This window comes from Lynx canadensis, chromosome B2, assembly GCF_007474595.2.
Source record: "Lynx canadensis isolate LIC74 chromosome B2, mLynCan4.pri.v2, whole genome shotgun sequence".
Taxonomy (NCBI): Eukaryota; Metazoa; Chordata; class Mammalia; order Carnivora; family Felidae; genus Lynx; species Lynx canadensis.
In genome coordinates this window covers 47,576,659-47,583,796 of record NC_044307.1, presented here as the reverse complement: position 1 = coordinate 47,583,796, position 7,138 = coordinate 47,576,659, and the positions used below count along the sequence as shown (strand labels likewise).

General features: G+C 38.1%; 1 pseudogene; it reads right to left on the bottom strand.

Annotated features, from left to right (window-relative positions):
• Nucleotides 1–1,276: 1,276 nt before the first annotated feature.
• On the bottom strand, nt 1,277–2,146 carry LOC115514922 (annotated as a pseudogene).
• Nucleotides 2,147–7,138: the final 4,992 nt, after the last annotated feature.

The following is a 7,138-nucleotide window of genomic DNA, read 5'->3' as shown; positions in this document are numbered from 1 at the left end:
TGGGTGGCTCAGTCAGTTAAGCATCTAACTCTTGATTTCAGCTCAGGTCATGATTTCATGAGTTTGAACCCTGCATCGGGCTCTGTGCTGACAGTGCAGAGCATGCTTGGGATTCTATCTCTACCTCTATCTCTGCCCCTATCCTACTTGCTCTCTCTCTCAAAATAAATAAATAAACTTAAAAAAAAAATTTTTAGTCGGGAAGATGTTTATAAGCATAAAGGTAATGGAAGAAGTCACAAAAGAGAGGAATATTATATTTGACCATGTGAAAGCTCAAGGTATAATTACTAAAAAAAACAAAACAAACAAGAACACAAAAGGAAAAACAAAAAATAAAAAGTATGTAAAACTAAGGAAAAATATTTTCTCTGCAAATACTAAAAAGGCTAGATACCTTGCATATATAAATCATTCAAACAAATAATAAAAGCTGGACAAATACTCAAAGATAACAATAGAAAATTCACAAAAGAAGTATTTTAAGACAATAAAATGTGAAAAGTTCAGCTGCAATGATCATTGGTTTAATTAATATTTCTTGAAAACCGGCACGTTCCAGACCTGTGATGACAACATTATGTCAGTATTCCACTGCTGTGAAACTGGCATTAAGCAGACCAACAAAAACCTATGTCATATTCCAAGTGACAATAAGAAACAGAAAGCATTGACTTTTGAAGAGAGATGGATTGTTATCCAACATGGTGTAAACAGGGTAGACATCCCGAATAAGGTGTGTGCCTGTTATCAATTTCTTGCCTCTCAGCTCTAAGTCCATCATCCTTTGCTCTCCACTGTGCTACTCTACCTCATCCCAGTCTGTTCCTTCCTTGGGTGCTCTGCCTCAGACTGAAAAGTAGACAGATATTGCTTTTTTATTATTATTATTTCATATTTATATAGCGTGATATCCTTTATCTCTCATTCTTAAAGCAAATGACAAATCTACTTTTCAAGGATGGAATCTTGCTGTTACTGAGAATATCTTCAATGTTATACTTCAACTCCAAAAACAGAAATGTTCCATACAATAGCAGCAAATACTGTGGTTTTTAAGGTGATTGCACTAATGCAGGTGCACTCATTTGCTTATGCTTGCCATAAAATGAAATTACTGCCTGTGACATCTTGTGATTCAAAAAGTTGGAGACTCAAGCCATTTACATGACTTCTGGTGATAACTCTTTTAAGGCTGTCCAAAAGCAAATTAACTGATATATGATGCTATTTACTGAAAGAGAAAAAGAAAAGCAAGAAGAAAAAGAAACATCCTTCACTGTCTTTCATTCATTGCATCAATTATGTACACAAAGCAGCATCTTTATCATTTGGTCTCTCCAGACAAAATACATTTTCTCTCTGTAGTTCATTCTGACCACTTCAAATGTTGCTATCATCAACATCTCTTGCTTCTCTCTATATCTCACATATCTGCTTCTGAATGGGGCAAATCATCAGGCAAAGAAGCCAACCAACTGTGTCATCTCAATGACTCGTTGTAGATGCTTTTGAAACATCTTAACTATTTCAAGGCATTAGCATTTCTTCACCTTCCTTGTAATTCTCAAGGTCTCTCTTGATGGAGTCCTATGCATTAGTACAAAAAGCAGCTTAAGATCTTCTAGCTTTCTCTTCTCATTTTATATTCCCAGGACTCCATATCAAAATATCTAAGAGGTCTGGGGCACCTGGGTGACTTAGTTAAGTGTCCTTCTCTTGATCTCAGCTCAGGTCTTGATCTCAGGATTGGTCCTGATTTCCAAGCCTCATGTTGGGCTCTGTGCTGGGCATGAAGCCTACTTAAAAATTACATACATACATACATACATACATACATACATACATACATACATAAATAAAGTCTATGAAGTCTAAGAAATTAATAAGGATAGACATATTGAGTTTTCTCAGCTTATTCTTGTGACCAAACTGTATAGGATGAAGCTGTTTATTGTCCTAACTTTCTGCAGGGCAGATGATAAGATCATCACATTGGAACTGGTTGCTTAACATCTTCCAACTATTTTTTTATTGTAAGTATAGGCCTGACGCTTAGGCCTTCCTGAATATTTTCATCTGTACACTCCTTGATGTACTGCCTCAGAGGGAGTGGAGGGGCACTCACTGGCTCTGGTTCACCCATTGTGGAACAGCCTAAACCCCAGCTCTCTGTTTACACTGGTAGGGGCCTTGGCCTCCCTGCCAACATCTGACTCTGGCCTTCTCCTCCAAAAAGAAGCGACTGGTGCTTTTTAAAAATTCCTTTCTTTTACTCACATTCCACTGGTGCTTTTTAAAAATTCCTTTCTTTTACTCACATTCCACCTCTAGTCTATCAGTAAATCATGTTGGCTTTCCCTGCAAAATCATTCTCAGTTTAATCCATTTTCTTCCATTTCCACTGCTATAAACCTACAAGAAGCCATTATCATCTCATGGCCTGTTACTGAAATAAACCTCTACCTGGTCTCTGCTTTCATCCTTGTCCTCCACCTCCTGATTCATTCTTTATATGGCAGTTGATGAGGGAGTATCCCCCATCCCAACCCTGCCATGGAATATGTGTGATATTCCTCGGACACTCCTGGCTACCCAAGAACAAAGAAAAGGGGTTTAGTTGCTTGCCAGGGTGATGTGGGAAACTTAGGCAAATGAAAAATTAATTCCCTTACTGCTGATAGCCCATTGACAAGTCCTTGAAACCAGCAGAGTGACCTCTCTCTAAAAGCCCAGTTGCCTCAATGAGGACACTTTGCTAGGGGCAAAAGAGAATCTTAGCTTAACAGTATCCCAACCTCGAGGATCCTGTAAGTCTACTTCCTTTATCTCAACTGCCCCGAGATATAGGCTGGCAATCATACGCCAAGCTTATGGGCCCCTGATATACTTCTGAAGGGTCTCATGACTGAGGTTTTATTAAATGGTAATAAACGGCATTTCTCTACCAACAGCTAGCCCCTCAAGGTCCTAGAAACCTTGCTTCTAAAATACCTTAAAGACTTACTCTATCTCTGACCCCCTCCCAATCTGGGGGTTTATAATGAGTTACCTGTCATGACCCCAGTGCAGCGCTTCCTGCCCATGGGTCCTGACCCCGTGCTTTAATGAAAGCACCTTTTTGCACCAAAGATGTATTTAAGAATTCTTTCTTGGCTGTCGGCTCCAGACCACCCCACCATCACCCCAAAACTTCATCTGCAGTTATACCTCAAATTAGTTAATATCATGCTATTCCACTTTCAACAGTCTCTCTTATTTTATAGGATAAATCAAGCCTTTCTTCTTTCCTTCATCTACCATGCTTTCTTCTTCAAACTTAGGTCTGAGCATAATGACCAAAGCCCAGAATAAAAATATTTTATTGCAACTTAAATCAGTTAGGCATTTTATTCAAATTATAGCAGCATTTTTTTATGGAATTCTAAATATCCAAACAATAAAGCTTCATGAGATCAAGAATGAGAGGTAAATTTGAAAAGGCTTGTTAAAAGTGTCAGCCATTAAATTTCTGAATAATCACATTTTATAGTAATCAAATTATTAACTTGGAATTATTTCAATAATTGCAAAGAATTTCAAAAATTATTTGAACTTTAAGAAGATACAGTATGTATCAGGGCAGGTAGTGCTGGGAATAGGAAAGTGATATGTGCTCAAGAGTAGACAGTGCATTGTTCCAAAATATCACTTTCTCAGTGTATATTTGCCTTCTTTTTGGCCTTTCCCCTTTTTCTCTTTAGTTCTTTTCCTCATATATTTTTTCCTTTTCTTTGTTACTTAATGACAGGATTGTGACAATAGAGTCTCAAGCTTTTGTCACTAAATTTAGTCACTCCTCCAATAGTTAAGGCTTCCTTACTCTGTGCCAAGCACTGCCTGGGAGCAGGGCCCACGTGGTTTATAAGCACTCTTTTGAATGATGTCAGGCACATACGGACCACCATAGTCATCAATTCATTCATGAATTAATTTGATCAGTAATAATTGCTGATTATAGAAGTCTCTTTAAACTTAAAAAATAATTGCTAATTCTGCATTAATAATTATTATTATTTTTTATTTTAAAGAGATTTCTGTCTACATGAAAGTAGCTTAATAAATCTTGTTGCTATGACCAAGCATCATCTCTTATTGGTTTTCAGTTTACCTGCAGAACTGGAAGTTTCAGATGAAAGTAAGGAGTAGCAATTTATGATCACGGGGAATGGGGCACCACCAGGTAGGAGGTTTATAGTCTTAGGGTCAGGGGGCACCATGGGTATACAAAGAAAAACGAATGGCATGCAATTGTTGGGTTAATGCCAATAGGAGAGGCAAAAGAGTGTCAGCTCTCACTCATCCTAGTCCTCCACCTCTCCTTTATTCCTCCAACTATCTATCTTTATCTCGACCTCTATGCAATTCCATGTCTCTCATTTTTCTCTTCTGTCAGCCCAAGGCAAAGCTTGGAATTATTGTCAACTCACCTAGATATCTTCTTGTTTAACATTTATTGTATTGCTTTTTTTAAAATTTTTAACCTTTATTATTGAAAGACAGAGAGACACAGAGCATGAGCAAGGGAGGGGTAGAGAGAGGGCAAGACACAGAATCTGAAGTAGGCTCCAGGCTCTGAGCTGTCAGCACAGAGCCCGACACGGGGCTCAAACTCACAAACTGTGAGATCATGACCTGAGCTGAAGGCAGTCGCCTAACCCACTGAGCCACCCAGGTGCCCCTATTTTATTGCTTTTTAACTTCAGGCAATTAACCAAAGGACAATTTACAAAAAAATATAAAGACTATAGAAACAATAGGGCAAATTCCTACTGTCACAATTTTTTTTTTTCATTTTCTTCTAGGCTTTTTGCACTCGATTTCCCTTTCCTTTCTATAATGCGAATTCTCTCCCTGCAACTTTCTTGTCAAAGCATTACACAAGTGTAAAAATAAACAAATTGTTTAAAGATTGCAAGTCTCAACTCCAGATGTACAATTTGGCATCCAGACTGAGGTAAATTCAACCCTGGGAAGCAGTCATGTTTTAAACTTCTTTGTATCTCATGTTAGGGAGTTAGGAGTTTATAATCTTTTCTAGAAGGAACTTCAAAAGAAGCTTTGTATAGAACCAAATTATCTTAGCAATATGGAACATAGTGGGGTGCCCGGGGTGGCTTAGTAGGTTAAGCATCTGACTCTTGATTTCAGCTCAGGTCATGGGGACTGGGACTCTCAGATCATGGGATTGGGATTTTCTCTCTCTCCTTCTCTCTCTGCCCCTCTCCCACTCTCTCTTTCTCTCAAAATAAATAAATAAACATTTTTAAAAAGAATAAGGAATATAGGTATGTCACTTAACTCCTCCGTTTTTTCATACTTAAATAAATAGGGTTTGGACTTCATAATTAATATAATAGTCACAGGTTGGGGAAGAAAATTATTCTTATTCCCTCAGCGTTCTTCTAGCTAGTCTGAGAATTGACATGAGACAGATTAACAGCAATAAAGAACAAAATTTAATTATACAGAGGCCTAATAATGGAATTGAGACCTAAATAAATGGCCAAGGCATGCAGTTTTGATATATTTTAGACCAAGAAACAATAAATCTGTGAGAAATTGACAGAGTAAAGGTAATTTATGTTGGGAGCTTGGATTGGCAAAAAATCTAAATAGCATTTGAGCTGCAGTAGTAAATTAGTACAAGTACGTGGTTTATCAATACGAGCTTCTCAACTCTGAATTCTCCATCTACGTGATAAGGATGTCTCTTTATCTCTGGTACTGGAATAGTTCCTTTGACATGGAGATTTATCTTCTGCTTTCTGGAGACAAAGGGGCTGTCAGAGTGTTCTTTCTTCCTGTACTGGCTGTTTCTTCAGTATCTTTTAATTCAGAATAATCAATATGCCAAGTGGTGCCCTTGGGGGCTGCTCGCCTGTGGCCTCTACATACATGATGCTCTCATCATCTACTAAGATGAAAACTGACTCCACGCAGCATTGCCCAGATCAGCCTTAAAAGCAACAGTCAACCCTGGACAACATTATAAAAAGGGAGCTATTTATATGTAGTGTTTTGTTTTGTTTTTTAACCAGTACTCTCTGTATCATTTCAGCTGTGTATAAATCTTTCCCTCTAATATCTGACATTTAGGGGTTTTGTATTACAAGGGATAAAACATGAAACCACTTTACAATATAACCTAATATCCTCTATAAAGAAGCCAACAATATTCACTTACACTAACAGTTTTGGTACTATGTTTCCTCTACATTTTACATTTATTTGCATTTTATTTCTTCCTTCTCTCCTTTTCTATGTCACTAGACATTAATTGAACCGATGCTATAAGACAGAGAGTATGGTATGTGCTGTGAACACGAGGATAAATGAAATGGTTTCTGCCCTAATACTGCTTGTATCCTTTAAGAAAGACAGGGTTGTTATCAGTTAATGATAATAAAATGTGAAGGAAAGACAGAGTTGGGGGTGTGTTTAGAAACATAGAGGGTGGGGTTTACTAACTATCTAGGAATCCTGGAGAGGTTTCACAAAGAACACCACATTTAATACTGAAGGGTATGAGAGACATTGTTTACCAGTCAAAGAAAGATTGTGTTCTAAGGAGTTAAGGAAGCATTGCCATCAGGGATAAAAAAAACAGACTTTGATGAGTTTAAAACAAAGTTTTTTTTTAATTTTTTTTTTAACGTTTATTTATTTTTGAGACAGAGAGAGACAGAGCATGAACGGGGGAGGGGCAGAGAGAGAGGGAGACACAGAATCGGAAGCATGCTCCAGGCTCTGAGCCATCAGCCCAGAGCCCGACGCAGGGCTAAAACTCACGGACCGTGAGATCGTGACCTGAGCTGAACTCGGACGCTTAACCGAGTGAGCCACCCAGGCACTCCTAAAACAAAGTTTTTAATACTTGCTGCCAAAGGGACCACCTGCTGGTCTCCCAACATTATAGGGCCAAATATAAGTTGGATGTATATATCCTTGGTTGAAGAAATCTTAAAAATTTGAAGGTAGAAATTACTATGAGAAATTTGAGGAGTAATCAATCGCTTGGGGCAGTGATTAGGCAGACTAATTAAGGAAAGGACTGATAAAAAAGGCCAGAGTCACTAGGCTCAACCCCTCCCCGGGG